General features: G+C 41.7%; 1 protein-coding gene across 3 annotated transcripts in view; it reads left to right on the top strand.

The window, feature by feature from the left end:
* Positions 1-17,999, top strand: part of MACROD2 (mono-ADP ribosylhydrolase 2) — a 2,318,987-nt gene that overhangs the window by 1,892,842 nt on the left and 408,146 nt on the right. The gene's annotated exons all lie outside the window — the stretch shown is intronic.

The raw sequence follows: 17,999 nt of genomic DNA, 5'->3' as shown, positions 1-17,999 counted from the left end.
GCCAGCCTTTGACAGTATGTGAACCATGAACTTCCAGATGTTCAAGCTGGTTTTAGAAAAGGCAGAGGAACCAGAGATCAAATTGCCAACATCCACTGGGTGATTGAAAAAGCAAGAGAGTTCCAGAAAAACATCTATTTCTGCTTTATTGACTATGCCAAAGCCTTTGACTGTGTGGATCACAATAAACTGTGGAGAATTCTGAAAGAGATGGGAATATCAGATCACCTGACCTGCCTTCTGAGAAATCTGTTTGCAGGTCAGGAAGCAACAGTTAGAACTGGACATGGAACAACAGACTGGTTCCAAATAGGAAAAGGAGTATGTCAAGGCTGTATATTGTCACCCTGCTTATTTAGCTTATATGCAGAGTACATCATGTGAAACGCTGGGCTGGATGAAGCACAAGCTGACATCAAGATGTCTCCTGGCAATCTTGATATGCAGATATGCAGATGACACCACCCTTATGGCAGAAAGCAAAGAACTGAAGAGCCTCTTGATGAAAGTGAAAGAGGAGAGTGAAAAAGCTGACTTAAAACTCAACATTCAGAAAACTAAGATCATGGCATCTGGGGCCATCACTTCATGGCAAACAGATGGGGAAACAATGGAAACAGTGAAAGACTGCATTTTGGGGCTCCAAAATCACTGCGGATGGTGAGTGCAGCCATGAAATTAAAAGACTCTTGCTCCTTGAAAGACAAGTTATGACCAACCTAGAGAGCATATTAAAAAGCAGAGACATTACTTTGCCAACAAAGGTCTGTATAGTCAAAGCTTTGGTTTTTTCCAGTAGTCATGTATGGATGTGAGAGTTGGACTCTAAAGAAAACTGAGCTCCAAAGAATTGATGCTTCTGAACTGTAGTGTTGGAGAAGACTCTTGAGAGTCCCTTGGACTGCAAGGAGATCCAACTAGTCCATCCTAAAGGAAATCAGTCCTGAATATTCATTGCAAGGACTGATGCTGAAGCTGAAACTCCAAAACGTTGGCCACCTGATGTGAAGAACTGATGTATTTGAAAAGACCCTGATGCTGGGAAAGATTGAAAGTGGAAGGAGAAGGGGATGACAGAGGATGAGATGGTTGGATGGCATCACCAACGTAGTGGACTTGAGTTTGAGTAAGCTCCGGGAGATGGTGATGGACAGGGAAGCCTGGCGTGCTGCAGTCCACAGGGTCACAGAGTCGGACACGATTGATGAACTGAACTGAAAGCTATTTCACAGAGAAACTCTTATAAGAGTGGGTTAAGGGTGTCTTCCCACTCCACTCTGCCCATTTGTAGCCTCCTATCCATTCTTCCTCTAGACCTCCTCGCCACATTCAGATAGATCCCCTTTTCGAGTCCCCAGAACTCACTGCATATTTTCCCATATAACCATTGATGCTTTGTGTTGCAGTATCCCTTCCATCTCTCCCTACTAAACTGTGAACTCCAAGTATTTCTATTTTCTGGATGCTCACATGGCAGGCACTTTATAGATGTGTCTTGAACTGTAGCCAACAAAGATTTTTTTTTTAATTTGTTTTTATTTGTTTATGAGGTATCTGGGATTAAGGAAGTATTTTATATATATACTCATATAGGCATCTATGCAGTATTTTTCTCCCGAGTAGATGAGAAATATTTCTGGAGTAGAGCCATATAACTAAAAGTAATACAAGCCATTCATGCCCTCTGTATTACTTTTAGTTTTACAGCAGGGGATCGCTCTGGTTTTGACAAGCACTAATTAATTCTAACTCTGGGGAATAATGGGAAATGAAGGCTTATGCTGTTTGCACCAAGGTTATCAGTTATATTGGTTTTAATGTTCTCCTCTGCTCTAGATATAAAACATGCAGCCAAACGCATAGTTGCTTCCTCATTAGCTGTAAACAGTGTATTTCAGGTTTGTCAAGCATACATATTTATTTCTACATCCAGGCATTTTTATTTATCTTCCTTGCTAGTCTGCGAAGTTTTTGCCAATAAATTAGGAAGGCACTAACTAGTTCTGAAAACTATGGCACCCAGGAAATTTTATTGATCTCATAATTTACTGGATCTTTTGGTTAATTACAAGTTCTGTCTAGCTTGGTGTGCCTTTCAAGTCAGCTGTGCATCGTAAATATGTAACTTCAGTACTCACCCTCCCTACATCTCTGGCAGCCCCGTAAGAGGTCAAAGGTGTAATAGCTACACTGCCCAGTCTCTTACATGTTTAATTAAACTGTTAATCTACTTTTATCTTGGACACTAGAAACAGGCAGCATTGAGTTTTCAGAGTTCAATGCATTTACTTAGGGTGGATTTTTTTCCTAAGCCCCATCTTCAACCATTCAGCACTAGCAACTGTTTTAAAGGCAATTTAAAAAATTGTGAATGCTGGAAAAATGGCCAGATCAGTTAATCAGAAAGTGCAGTGTTTACAGGGATTCATGCATTTGCTTCCTGACTAAAGCACTTTATTCAAAACAAAGAAGATTAAGGCTTGCTAAAGGTTCAAAAATTACAGTAGATCAATCAGCAGCCTCCAAAGGGCCAATATTTCTGCAGTGTTAGAACTGGGGTTATCTTTGTTATGTACGGAAACTATGAGAACTCGCTGAGGACAAGTGTAACCTCTTGTGGCAGCGACGACATTTTAAGTGGCCGGGCCTGGTTTTGTGTTCATTATCCCAACGGAGTCTCGAAACTCCAGTCTTAGAAACCTGTGTGTCTGCGAGGCTTTAATTAGGTTAACAAGGTTCTCCTGTGTCCGTCTCCTCCCTTTACTGTGAATCAATTGGTAGTCATCCACTGCATATGTTATTCAATTAAGGAAGCAATTTGCTGCTTTTCATTCTGTTTCCTGTGTTCACTCTTGAACTCGTAGGTATAGAATTATGTGAAAATTTCAAGGGTCTCTTTCCCTTCTTTTAAAGTTCTTCCTACCCTCTTGCTCAGTTTGTCGCTCTCCCTTTATTCCATGAGGAATCTGCATCTTGTGTACCTCCAAAAAGGCTGTGAAAATATGACACCATGACCTTCTCACTAATGTGCCTGGCTTTCATTTGAACAATGATTAAGAGCGATTTGAGTCACGCATTTGAACATTCCACTTGAAAAATCAATTTAGACCGGCAAGGTCCATGTAAATATTGATTATAAACCCACCGTGTTTCTAGCAAGTTAGATTACTATCATAAGCTAAAACCTGTTTTTCTTTCCTACTTGGTTAAAGAGTGTAACCAAAAACCAAATCCATGTGCAGATTGATCATATTTTGCAGATGCCCAGAGGAATAAAATTTAATTCAGATTCACAACCTATCTTCCCTCTTGCCCCACCTCCAGTCCAAATAATCAAAACCACAGCTCTTTTATGGAGCAGTTGAAGCTGTGTGTTTCACTTTATTTTATTGTTTTCTAACTTTTTGTACTGCATTCACTATGAAGATTCCATGTATCTTGTTAAATGTGAGCAGCTCGTTCAAAAACACGTCATTTCAACTGACATTTTTTGGCTTATGTTCAGTTTTTTATAGCCTATGTCTCAGAGCCGTAAGTTTATAATCCGCCATGCTACAGACCTTACTTATTCATCATGATTAGATGTTTCTATCTACCATTCTACTGCACAGCAAGCTCCAATACTGAAATGTAAAGAAAGTTAGCTTGGCAACAACAGTGACAGAAATAGTGATGAAGATAAGAGAAGTGTATTGGGTCCCTCTCCTTCGTGAAGGTGCCATCTGGGTCACACTTGTGAATGGCCAGGAACTATTTGCATAATATAGAATATCAGTTGATGACTTTGGAACATTTGTACCATCCCGGTGCTTCAGGGTTAAGATTACAAGGTTAAAAAGAACTACTGGCCATACTTACAGATAAAAGTGAGCTTTACAAATGCATTTTTATGTGATGTCTGAGTAGTTGTTAAAGGCTTTTGTTTTGCTTTGGAGAATTTTGTTTTCTTTTTGGACTGTTTTCTTCATCTGTGGCTAATATTTAATTTTTATCCTACACAGGCGACACCTTGTAGGCTCTCTTTCCTACTGTTCTGAGATAAAGCATCTAGGAAATTTAGAGGGCAACCCTAAAGTCACTCTCTGACCCACAGCAATTGATCATTAATGGCAGCACCTCAGGCATGGGGAGTGTCATGTGGGGGAAGTAGCCTGTGACTTTTGAGTGTGCTACCATCATTTATACAGTATCCCCACAGAAGCAGGGCCAGCCAGCACTGCAGGGAAGCCTGCGCCTTGTGCCTGCCTGTCCAAGTCAGGGAGTTTGGCTGCTGCTTCCTCCTGAAATAGGCAGAATAGAGAGGAGAAGGATGGACGTTGTGTGCACCCCAGGCTTCCATGATGCTCTAAGCCTGCCACCAGGGAAATATCCTTAGGAAAAGGGTCATAATAACAATGGGGAGCCTGAGAGATTTTTTTTTTTTTTTTTGCCTTTAAGTTCAGATATATATTGAACTTATATAAGTTCAGATATCGGAGAAGGCAATGGCACCCCACTCCAGTACTCTTGCCTGGAAAATCCCATGGATGGAGGAGTCTGGTAGGCTGCAGTCCATGGGGTCGCTGAGGGTCGGACACGACTGAGCGACTTCACTTTCACTTTTCACTTTCATGCATTGGAGAAGGAAGTGGCAACCCACTCCAGTGTTCTTGCCTGGAGAATCCCAGGGATGGGGGAGCCTGATGGGCTGCTGTTTGTGGGGTCGCATAGAGTCGGACATGACTGACGTGACTCAGCAGCAGCAGCAAGTTCAGATATAAGTTTATATATTGAACTCTATAAGTTCAGATATATATTGAATATATAGACTCGCACCCTAACGCCAAGCCAGCGACAGGTGAGGACCACAGCTGCCCTGCTCTTTGCATGGCTGTCAGTTCCTGTGCAGCTTCCAGGGAACCTCCTCTCCCAGGGTTCAGGCCCTGCCCACACCCTCCTCCCTGCGGCCTCTGCTGTAACCGGCTTTACCCAGCAGACCGTAGCAGGAGGGATGCTGTGCCGTTTCTGAGGTTCACCCTGAAGCCAACCGGGTGGCTTCTGCTCCTGCACTTGCAGAGCCCTGGGCTGTTCCCCAAGAAGCCTGGCTCCCTGGCTCCAAGGGGCCACAAGGGAGGGCCACACAAAGAAGCAGAGGTCCTGGCAAGAATAGAGGAGGACCGAGGAAGCCCCCCACTGGACACAGCTGGGGTCCCAGGCTTCTGAGCCTCAGTCATCCTAGCTGAGCCCATTGCTTGAGTGAAGCCCACCTTGAGTGCAGTGCCTTGAGCTGTCTGAATCCCTAACCCACATAAGTGTGAGCAAACACAGCCAAGATTGGGGGTCATTTATGAAGCAGCCATAGACAACTGGAAAAAAAGTATCCTACCAATATAAGAATATTATTTTCACTTTCCTGCAATGTTTAATATTCGGGATAGGAAGGGAAGTCACACCCCTAGAGGCACAGACGGAAACCCCGGGGGTGCCCTCCACCGGCAGAACCATGCAGGGCTCAGAGCCTCCCCTGTAGTCTGAGCTGACAAGTACAGAAGGGAGCTGTGGTTGATAGCATTTCCATTTCCATATCTTCTCTCTCTGTGGTGACAGTATTTTCAGTTGATCAAGAGCGAAAGCAAAGTACAGAGAGTGGAATTCTTGACATTACTGTTCAGGAACCAGAAATAAAATACATCTCCAATCTGTAAGCCCAAGGTTCTTTTAAGTATAATGCTTATTGTGTGTGCTGTTTTTTGCTCATGTTTCTTTCTTCTCTCATCAACTAAATAAGTGATCGTGAAGAAGAAAGAAAGATATTGTCCTGCATTATACTTGGCCTATGTCATGACTTGATGGAACACCGTGAAAGCATGAAATGGAGAGAGAAATAGTTATCTGTTGGCTGAGCACTGACGTACACTGTTGTATAATATAACCTTGATGAGCCTTGAGTTTCAACTTTGATGATTGAAACTCAAGGCTTCAATCTATGAGTTGAAACCCTGAAGTTAACTACTGTGAATATCCGGAAATAAGCAAAACATCCAAATGTGAGAAGTCTGCTTTATACTTCAGGTACCAAAAACACCCCCAGTATTTGGTTTTAATGCTTTCATCAGAAATTTTCTTACCATCAGCAAAATGTTGATATTTTTGTCATGACATTAATGCAAATAAATACTGGGATTAAAACGGCATGGAGATACAGTGATTGATGACATAACAGCAAAATACTGACAGTTGTAGAGCAGTAAAAAGTCTGAAAATGAGGCAGACATTAATTTTTATTAAAGATAAGAAATCATCTTAGGAGGAGACTTTTGGCCTTGGTTAAAAACTTTATTTTGAATAAAATTCATCACATTATACTCTCCAAGGTGCCACCCAAGGGCATTTACATCTGGCTGCTCAACTTTGTAAGAAAGACGTAACAAATTCAGGGTGTTATCTCGGTTCACTATAGGTTCAATGTCATGCGTGAAGATGCTCCTAAAATCATGACATCATGGCCACTGTCCTCTGCTTACCAAAGGACAGGATGCTACAGCTCTTGGGTTTCCAGTTCAAGGTTTAACACTCGACCTCCAGCCTCATCCTCTGCTTACGTGATTCGTGGGAGATTCTGTCTAGTTTCTGATATTGTTTTAATGCTCAGAAATATATAGAAATGATTGAAGTACAAAGTGCAGTTCAAAAGCAAAGTGGTCTAATGATGGGTGAAAACCAGTGCTACCCAGAAACTATTATCCTAACTCTGCTAGTCCTTTTCAATAGGCAATCCAGACAATGTAGCTTTCATCTGGTGTTTTCTAGTATCCCTACTAATCTGCCCTTCCACAAAAACCAAGCAAAATCAGCATGAAAAAGAAGATCGATATTTTCAACCCATTTTAGATCAACTGTATCATCTGTATTAGGTGTGACCTGATTTGTTTGAGGCTTCAAGTGTCTTAGTCACTGCTCATTTTCATATCAGACCCGGGGATCCTTTTCAACAGCAGGAGAGAAGCAGAGGTATGGGATGGCTAACAGATTGCCAATGTTACATTATTCTCCAGTGATGATAAGGACATTGCCTGTCTTATGGCTGTTTGATGACATTTTTGTTCTCATTTAAAATAATCAGATTTCATCCTGAAGCCTTCTAAGTAAATTTGAATGTTACATGAGGTGTGTAATGGAATAAAAATGGAGCTGCAATGACTCCTGTTCAATTGCCAGCATACTGCTTTTCTTTTACTAGGGATAGTAGAGCAACTTGGGGGACTAAGGGATTAAAGCATTATTTTGTGCTAGTCTGTGGTCATGTAGTTAGCCATATTCATGATTCACCAGATGATAGCTGTAGTGGAAGTCCTTCTGAAGAGCACTTCCAAAGTCTTGTAATTTTGGCTCGTAGTCTTTGCAGAATTTCATTATCATGAACTTCAACTCTAATGCTAGCACAGTTTCTCAGTCCTGTAGCAATACATGGCTCATACAGTATAGCTGTGTATCTTACTATCTAAGCACTGAGGTCCTTTGCTGCTGCTGCTGCTAAGTCGCTTCGGTTGTATCTGACTCTGTGCGACCCCATAGACGGCAGCCCACCAGGCTCTGCCGTCCCTGGGATTCTCCAGGCAAGAACACTGGAGTGGGTTGCCATTTCCTTCTCCAATGCATGAAAGTGAAAAGTGAAAGTGAAGTCGCTCAGTCGTGTCAGACTTGCAGCAACCCCATGGACTGCAGCCAACCAGGATCCTCCATCTGTGGGATTTCCAGGCAAGAGTACTGGAGTGGGGTGCCATCGCCTTCTCCGGCTGAGGTCCTTTAGGCGTTTCCAAGTGAAAGGAGAGTTTGAATTGAGTGAATCAGAGTGGTCCACGGCAGAAGAACTTCAGCTCCAAAGCCCAATAAAGAGAAGCACAAAAGATGGGATACACATTTCAACTCTTTCTTCTTGCATTTAAGAATTTAACTGGAAAGTTCTTTAGACTAAGTTGAATTAAGTAGGAAGATACAGTGAAATCACACTACAACTCTCAGTTTGGTTTTATGAAACTAGGGTGACTTACGGGCTTCCCTAATGGCTCAGACAGTAAAGAATCTGCCTGCAATGCAGGAGACCTGGGTTCAATCCCTGGGTTGGGAAGATCCCCTGGAGGAGGGCATGGCAACCCACTCCAATATTCTTGCCTGGAGAATCCCCATGGACAGAGGTGCCTGGTGGGTATAGTCCATAGGGTCACAAAGAATTGGACACAACTGAGAGACGAAGCCCATTAGCATAGGGTGACTTGCAGGAAATTATTAATTGGTCACTAAAGATTTGTAGAAATTCCATGGAGATCGCAAGAATAATTAGACTTGCTATAAGGCACTGCTCAATAATATAGTCACCATTACTGGACCAGAATTGTATCTTGTTACCACATACCACAATACCAGATACCACAATCTGTGGTACCAGAATTGTAGCTGCTGTCCAAATTCACAGATTTTTCTTCATTTTTCAAGAGGAAACCTGCAAGCTTACTGAAGTTCCATATATTAGTTAGCATTTGAAACCAGTGAGAGAATTCTTTTCAATGCCACATGAGGTTCTGTTGGACATATAGGTGGAGTCTTAACCAAACAGCAGATTTAAAGTTTTCTTATCCCATTTGACTATCAAAAACATCACCCTGTCTTATGACTCTTCAATTTCTGTTACGGAATCTATGGTTAATGGCTTTTTGTTTCTCTTATCAAGATGGACTTTAAAAAGAGATCATTCTCTGAAAATATGCACATTTTTGGTAAAAAATGAGTTTAACTTGGCAAGCTCTGTCTTTTCCCTGTGTTCTGGAAATAATTTATATCAGTCATCTTTTAGCAACTGTAAGTCAGGTCTTCCTTGCCATGAACTCATGCCCTGGTAGCAATCCATTATATGTTTCCTGCTAAAAACAACCCCGGGAGATAGTAATTAACCTCCTCTTGAGTGTAATAATAGAATCAGAGATTGATGAACAATTTTCTTCAAATATTTTAAGTAATGGACTAAAACTGAAAGGCCATGCCTTGCTTGTCTTAGAAAAACAGTACGGAATATGTTAGAATATCATGAATAAATGAACACTTTCATTTATGAGTTTTATATAGAAGTCATTGAGTTTCCCTGCTCGAGGTACAGCCTGCATGGCAGTTAATCTTCTTGTGGCACTTGCTGTATAATGCAACACCTCTCTGGGCAATCTTTTGTATTAAAATATAGTGTTTAAGCTCTTTTCCTTTGCAAAGCAAGACTGGACTGTTCAGTCTGTTTTTTTAATGACCTGCTGAAAATTATTTCAGAAATAACCAACATGGTAATTTCCATATAATATCTTTTTATAGCTCATTGGGAAATATAAAATATTTTCAAAGCAGGTTAAAATTATTGGAAAATGTAAAGAACCCTACATTAGTAACCAGAAGACTCCTGTCTCAGCATTGCTACCATCTGTATGCCCCTGAGCAAGTCATTTCCTCTTCTCCACTGTTATTATTTTAATCATTAAAGTGAAAACAGTAATTCAGTGACTTCCAGTCACTTCAATTTAAACTATCCTCCTCTCTATTTAGATTTCTTTCCTGCTTTTTATTTCCATTCACCCTATCCCTCGTATTGTAGTCTAATGACCTCTTATTTTAAGCGCCAATGAATTATGGCCCATCCCAGGCTGGCTTGAGATTTCTTCCTGTGTAAGAGAGCTGTCACTCATCCTCACTGCAGTCATATGCCATCTCTCACTCTGTGAAGGAGATTGAATGGCACGGACCAGCTGCATCTGAAGAAAACTTTAGACCCCATTACGGTCATTGGATGGGCAAGACATAGGCAAAATCAGATAGTGCAAAATTACATTTCTGAAGAAAATTCCCCAGAGGCTCTTTCGAATGGTGAGGGAGATACTTTGAGTAGAGGAAAATAGCACTGCCCAACTGACATGAGCAGGCTAGGGTGGCTACCACAGTCTTCTGCGAAAACTGTTCACTGCAAAAGCCACCACCACACGAATCTCAGGGGTGAGTCATTTAAAATGGACATTCATTCTGAGTTTATCCATAGCTGTATTACTAAAATACCAACCCAGAAGGTTTAACAGTTTGATTAAGGATTTATAAGGATTTTTCAAAATGAAGCATTATCAGTAGGAGATTTCTCTGTGAGCTCTAGGTAGCATCCGTGGACTGCAAGTTTTCCTTTGAACATTACAAATGAGAATAATGCTCTACCAAGAGACATGGGCATGCTGTTAAAAACAACATATAACTATATTTTAATTAATTTATTTATTTTAATTGGAAGATAATTACTTTATAATATATATATATTTTTTTTGGTACATGTATCCTCCCATCCTGAACCACCTTCCCACCTTATCCTTCTGGGTTGTCTCAGAGCACCAGCGTTGGGCGCCCTGCTTCATGCATCGAATTTGCACTGGCCATCTATTTCACATATGGTAATATACATGTTTCAATGCTATTCTCTCATATCATCCCACCCTTGCCTTCTCCCACGTAGTCCAAAAGTCTGTTCTTTACATCTCTGTCTCTTTTGCTGTCTTGCATATAGGGTCATCATTACCATCTTTCTAAATTCCATATATATGCATTAATATACTGTATTGGTGTTTTTCTTTCTGGCTTACCTCGCTCTGTATAATAGGCTCTAGTTTCATCCACCTCATTAGAACTGGCTCAAATGTGTTCATTTTTATGGCTGAGTAACATTCCATTGTGTATTTGTACCACAGTTTCCTTAGCCATGCATCTGCCGATGGACATCTAGGTTGCTTCCATGTCCTACCTATTGTGAACAGTGCTGTGGTGAACATTGGGGTACACGTGCCTCTTTCAATTCTGGTTTCCTCGGTGTGTGTGCCCAGCAGTGGGATTGCTGGGTCCTGTGGCAGTTCTATTTCCAGTTTTCTAAGGAATCTCCACACTGTTCTCCATAGTGGCTGTACTAGTTTGCATTCCCACCAACAGTGTAAGAGGGTTCCCTTTTCTCCACACCCTCTCCAGCATTTATTGTTTGTAGACTTTTTGATGGCAGCCATTCTGTGGTGGGTTTTGCCATACATTGACATGAACCAGCCATGGAAAATAACATGTAACTATTTTTTAAATTAAGATGTGACCATTATTTTATTTCTTGACATAAAAACTAAACACATGTTTATGCATAAATGTTAGACCATTCATGACATTGTTATTTTGCTGCAAAAGGAGAAGTATCCATTTTAGGTGAAACGGGAGGAAATTACTCAAATCACCCGGGACACTAGTTCGTAAGCTCTATGGAAACTTTAACAAAACGAGCTCCACAGTTTATGCATCCCCCCTAGAAAAAGAGATGCTTTTAAAATGTAAATCATAATGAGTGAAATTAGTATTGATATTCTCACTGGCCGTGTGAGGGTCATTAATGAAACAGTCTTCATGATATGAGTTCTAATATAAAACTGTAAAAATATTAAAAATATTCTGCATAGGGTGAAATACCCATCTTTATAATGTGGATTTGATGTGATTAGTAGTTACCTACACCATAGGGGCAGAGAGACTCTTAAGTCTATTCCTTGAATTTGGGGATTTTCTGACATTTAAAGGAGAGAAGGATTAGTAGACTTTTCTTCATGTATTTTATTTGTGTATTACCAAAGCCTCCAAAAATATAAATAAATGGTTGTAGCCTTCTCTGCTAGACCAGTAGATAAACACACATGTCTGAAGGAAGTATATTAGGAATGATTATTAGTTAAAATACTTGAACTTTGTTGTATAAGGTGGTCCTCATCAACCACTTCTGATGAGTACCACATGTAAATGAAAATGGTTTCCTCTGAAAATAAAATACACGGGGAACTCAGCTTCAGAATGGGTTCTCAGATTGCTCACACGGGGAAAAATTGTATGTAAAGCCACATGTTGTTTGTATGTATGTATGATTGTATGTAGTGGCACAGGTTGTACCACTTTCTAGTATCTTTCCAAGGTAATACTCAAATTTTTCTTTGCTGCTTTAAATTTTTGAATAATCAAAATAAATAATAATATATATAAGTCAGTAAATAATATAGCTGTTATAATAATTCAGATCAATTAATGTGTTTCAGTTCAATTCAGTTCAGTCTATCAGTTGTGTCAGACTCTTTTTGACTCCATGGACTGCAACACGCCAGGCTTCCCTCCCCATCACCAACTCCTGGAGCTTGCTCAAACTCACCAAACTGCAATGGGTGAATTCAATTCAGATGACCATGATAGCTATTACGGTAGGCAAGAATCTCTTAGAAGAAATGGAGTAGCCCTCATAGTCAACAGAGAGTCTGAAATGCAGTACTTGGATGCAATCTCAAAAATGACAGAATTTGTTTCCAAGGCAAAATCATTCAATATCACAGTAATCCAAGTCTATGCCCCAACCAGTAACGCTGAAGAAGCTGAAGTTGAATGGTTCTATGAAGACTTACAAGAGCTTCTAGAACAAAAACCCCAAAAAAGATCTTCTTTTCCTCATAGGGTACTAGAATGCAAAAGTAGGAAGTCAAGAGATATCTGGAGTAACAGGCAAATTTGGCCTTGCAGTACAAAATGAAGCAGAAAAAAAGGTGAACAATTTTGCCAAGAGAATGCACAGGTCATAGCAAATACTCTCTTCCAACAGCACAAGAGATGACTCTACATATGGACATCACCAGGTGGCCAATACCAAAATCAGATTGATTATATTCTTTGCAGCCAAAGATGGAGAAGTCCTCTGTATTCAGCAAAAAAAAGATAGGGAGCTGACTGTGGCTCAGATCATGAACTCCTTATTGTCAAATTCAGACTTAAATTGAAGAAAGTAGGGAAAACCACTAGACCATTCAGGCATGACCTAAATCAAATACCTTATGATTAAATAATGTGTTTAGCAACTATATGGCAACCCACTCCAGTATTTGTGCCTGGAGAATCCCTATGGATAGAGGAGCCTGGCAGGCTACAGTCCATGGGGTCACAAAGAGTTAGACATAATTGAGCAACAGTACAGCAAGTATATATTCTCTGCTAGGTTTATATAAGGCATGGAAGATACCATGATTGATGAGATGTGGTCTTTTCCATCTATGATCTCAAATTGAACAAGCAGAACACCATGGGACAAGGCTACCAGCCCTGGGAACCCTAGGCTCTGAACATTCTAGACTCTTCACTCTTCCCTGAGCATCTCAAAGACTGTTCACTTACTTGTGCTTTGGCTCATGTGTTTATACACCTAGATTTTTGAGTTACAAAACTTTTTTGTCTCAGATTACTGTCGCCATGCAGAATCTCAAAAGCCATTTTAGAAAATTGAGAAATAATTTTCTAATATGTGCTTCTGTTTTGCTGTAAGCACCACACCCATTCCATGAGTCCATGTTCTCTACTGTGAGTTTAGTTTTAACAAGCAGAAGAGGGATTATCGGGATGGAAAATTATTTAGATTCATAGCAAAATAAGTCTTACTACACAGCAGTGTGAACAGCTAGCTACCATACATAGACATAAGGGGGCTAAGTTTAAAAAGTACTAAAAGTGGACACAGAAACATCAGTATTTGAGGTGAGTTTTTAAAGGAGCCATCTGATACAGGCAGGAGAAGGTGCTTTGAGAAGTGAAGAATCTTGAGTGCCATGGATTATGATCCTATATTCTTCCAAATATAAGTAAGATGAAAAAGAGTTATCTGAAATAGAGGAGAAAATGAAAAGGCCTATGCTTTTTTTTCCGATGTACATAATATGCACAGATTTTTCCAAAAGTGAATTTGACCTACATTTGCTCAAATAAATTACCTTTTCTCTTTCAGTCTGTTCTATGGCATATAATCATGGAGAGAGAAAGGCATGGGTTACAGTCAAAAAAAAGAGAGAGAGAGGATATTTTATTATTAAAGTATGAAAACTATAAAGAGAAATCTTAGTGGTTAATAATACTTTTTACTAATGCCAACCACTGACATGTATCGCATGATGCACCGTTATGGATGCCGGGTGTTTATTGTATGCATATTACACATGTCATTGTTTATTATGTGCATATTACACATGTCAGACATGGTGCTGGAGGCCATGGGGACAGACGAGGCCCTGCCTACTGGACCTCGGCTTCTAGAGCACAGAGTCGTATAGTAAGTATAGACAAACAAAAACCAGGAAGATAATAGATTTTGATGAGAGCTGTAAAAATAAGAAGAAAGTAGCAATCGTGTTATGATAGAGATCAGTGGTAGTACTTCTTTCGGGCAGGGCAGTCAGCAGAGATGTCTAATAGAAGGTATTTAAAGTACACACTAAAGAAGGCACTAGCCCTGTTAATAATCTGGGGAGAGCATTCCAGGCAGAGGAAGCATGTTGTAAAATGGTCCTAAGGTTGGAATCGCCCAGGTGGTTTAAGAGACTAACAGAAGCCAGTGTGGCCAAGTAAGCAAACACGGGAATGGGGTGAGTGGTCTGGAAAGATAGTGGCGTGGTAGGCAGGGAGCAGAATCTTCAGGGTTTTACATGGAAGTAGAGCTGAGAGCAGGGTGCTTCCCCTGAGCATGTTCTCCTAAAGTGGAGCTTTTTCATGGCTGATGACTTGATGAGAAGATGCTGAAGGAAGCCCTGTGAGATTCACAGTGTTAACGTCACAGGTCAGACCATGGGTCCCGCCCAGGACAGAGTCCTCTGTGCTAAGCAGGCCTGTCCAAAGGCAGCAAAACCCCCAAACCCCTTCCATTCACTGCGTCTATTCCTGCCCACCTTCAGCACCACCACCATCTGTGAGAAATAGCTGGAGCTTGACCTGGAGGCCACAGTAAGGAATGGTTCTGATGCTTAATGCAGTGGAAGACGCCAAGATGAACAGAGAAATGCAAGTCCAGGACACAGTTTTAAAAGATTTCTGTGCTGCTGCGTGAATGGTTTAGGAGGCAGGAAGAAAGAATATAAGTGGAACATCCAGTAAGGAGGCTGTGGCCGTAGCACAGGGGAGGGAAGGTGGCTGATGGCCCTCCAATACTGACAGTGGACATGACACGCGGTAGATAAAATGAAGACATATTTTATAGATAGTATAGGCAGCTTCCACAGATTGATTTTGGGTGGAGAGGAGCAAAAGCAAGAGAGAGCCCAAGAATGATTCTTAGGAGTTTGACTTTATGAGCAGAATGTACTGTGGCTTTATGCTTGAGGGATAAGGAAAGCACATAGTAAGGCTCCATTTTGGCCATGCCAGGTGTGAGGTATCTCTAAGACGGCTAAGGTAGATCCAAGCTGGCCTGTGGATTTAGGAGGTGGACATGGCTATTATGGTCTGAATGTTAAAGGAAATACTGTACAGGGAAATTAATTTGGAAGACAGTAGCACGTGAATGGGCTTCCCTAGTGGCTCAGATGGTAAAGAATCCGCCTGCAATGTGGGAGACCTGGGCTCAATCCCTGGGTTGGGAAGATCCCCTAGAAGAGGGCATGGCAACCCACTCCAGTGTTCTTGCCTGGAGAATCCCCATGGACAGAGGAGACTGGTGGGCTACAGTCCATGGGGTCACAAAGTCAGACACAACTGAGCGACTAAGCACAGCACAGCATGTGGATGGTATTTAAAGCCATGGGCTGGAAAAAGCACATAGAGAATCCTTTCATTTTAGAAAAAAATAATTTGTGAGTTTAGCTTTCTTAACACCATGTACCCAGCTCTTTTCCCTGTATGATGCCTCCCTACATTGGTGGAATGTTCTGTACACAGAAATGAAACAATTACAATCTTTGCCTTCTAGGAACTCAAAATCCAAAATGGCCCTGATGGTATGACCAAGGTAGATTCCATTTCTCCTCTTGTCCCTGAGCCTTTGTAATAATAATTTGTACAAGTATTACAGTCTCCAGGGACTTTATATTCATTATCCCATTTTGCTTTTTTGTCCTTGTAACAATCCATGAAGTGTGAAGGACGTGCACAGTCTCCCGTTTGATGGACTGAGCAACTCTTTAAACAGATATTCTCATTCCTCCTTTTAACAGAAGAGAATGTGGGCCACGAAAGGTTAATTAAGCAATTTCTCTGGATGAGGTCACAGAAGTAACAAGTGAGATTGGCAGAAGAAAGATACTTCTGACTCCAAGGGTCTAAGGCATCTAGTTTTAGATGGAAATTTCCTGACTATATCAACTTTTTTAAAGAAATAGAGCCGCCATTGAGAGCAAGAGCTCTGGAGTCTAACAGAGATCAATGAAATCTGTGTTCTCCACTTGACCTTGAAGTAGCATAGCTTTCAATGTGTTGACTTCCTAATCTGTAGAGTGAGGATGCTGATATCTACCTGTCAGGTTATTGGTGAATTCATGCATCCGTGTAATTTACCCCGCCTTCCACTAACCAATGAATTCATTCACCAACCAAACACAAAAGCTCCTACTATGTGCTGGCCTCCATATTAGACATTGGAAAAGCATTATATTGCAGAAAATAAAGCTACTGCCCTTCTGAGAGTGCCATCTTTGGTGGGAAGCAGTCAAGGACCAATCGGCAAAGTGTTACAGAGCATACAGATGGTGGCAAGAGCCGTGTAGAAAGGCAAGCAGTGTTGAGGATCATGACAAGTCAGGGAAGGCTTCTTTGGCAGGGAGCTGGACAAGGATGAAATGAGACAGCACGCAAAAACATGTTTAGCACGGGACTAGACACCCGCTTCGAGCCAAGCCATCCTGGGAAAGGAGAGTCAGAAAGCAGGCAAGGGTGGTACCCAGGATCACGGGCCCCTTGCCCAGCCTGGGGAGAGCCTCTGCCTTGGGAATCATTTCATCCACTGACTGAGCTACGAGATAGTCTCTGGCTGCTCTAGCTGATGCCACTGAATGCATGATGAATCCAACTGCTCTTTTTCTGAATCTGTTCACCAAACGCATTCTAATCATGATTTAACCTCCCATGTAAACCTGCCCACCTGGAGGGATTTTCTGATCACATAGACCTCCAGTGCTCAGCTTCCGTTCATAGCTCTTCTCATTATGCTTTGAGACACAGGCACTCTAATTATGATTTGGCTTCCCGTGTAGCTTGGCCACATGGAGTGCCTACGCTCATCACACGGACTTTGATTATTCTAGCTCCTGTTGCCGCTCTCGCTCATTGTAAGTTTAGCAACCAGCATTCTGATTGAACACGTTCGCCTCCTGAACTTAGGTAACATCAATGCCTGACACATAGTAGGCACCCAGTTAGTGTTCACTGACCGTTGGATTGAGTTCTCCGAGGCCTCTGGCAAAAATCAGACTTTCAAGGGTAAGGTCACCAAGGGGGATGGTGAATGCCCCCCTGCAGGGCCCCCCAGGTGCCAGCCTGCTTGTGTTTCCCAGGCACCCATCCACCTTCACCCCTGGGACTAAGGACATGGGCTGATTTTGTACATCGGCAATGGCTTTGAACTCCTACTTTAGCCTACCCCAGGGTCAAAAGGAGAAATGATGCGGAATCTCCTCTTCTTGACTCTAGATAAGCCAATGCAGTTGCCAGGCAAATTCAAGAGCAGGGGTCTTAAATGCAATTGTACTCATGGGAGCAGTGCTGCTCCTCACCTCCAGAACCCCGGAGAAGCAGACGTAAAGGAAGCTGAGGGCAGGGCCGCTGGTGGGACCCACATGGCTGCAGAGGGCCTGTAATCCTAGTGATAATACCAGTGGGGTTCACACTCGCAGGCATCGTCTCATGCGTCAGATCTGCTGCCTCGCTTAGGTTTGCCCACCCTGCAGGCCAGTGCATGGATCCGCTGGAAACCTCTCTTCCTTTGATTTAAACCCACATCTTTCAAGACTGTTTAATGAAGGTTTCTGACTTCTTTTTTTGGCTAAGCAGACATCATACATGAACCCATCGTTTTCTCTCTGAATTCTAGCCCAGTAATTGTCTCATATCTGTCTGAGCTTCACACCCAAGCCAAGATCATCTTGTATCTGTCATCTTGTTAGGTGGGTAGGAGGATCTTGCTGTTTCCTGCCAGCTCA

This window comes from Bubalus bubalis, chromosome 14 (genome assembly GCF_019923935.1).
Source record: "Bubalus bubalis isolate 160015118507 breed Murrah chromosome 14, NDDB_SH_1, whole genome shotgun sequence".
Taxonomy (NCBI): Eukaryota; Metazoa; Chordata; class Mammalia; order Artiodactyla; family Bovidae; genus Bubalus; species Bubalus bubalis.
Note: the sequence above shows the minus strand (reverse complement) of the source record. Positions and strands in the feature narration are given on the sequence as shown.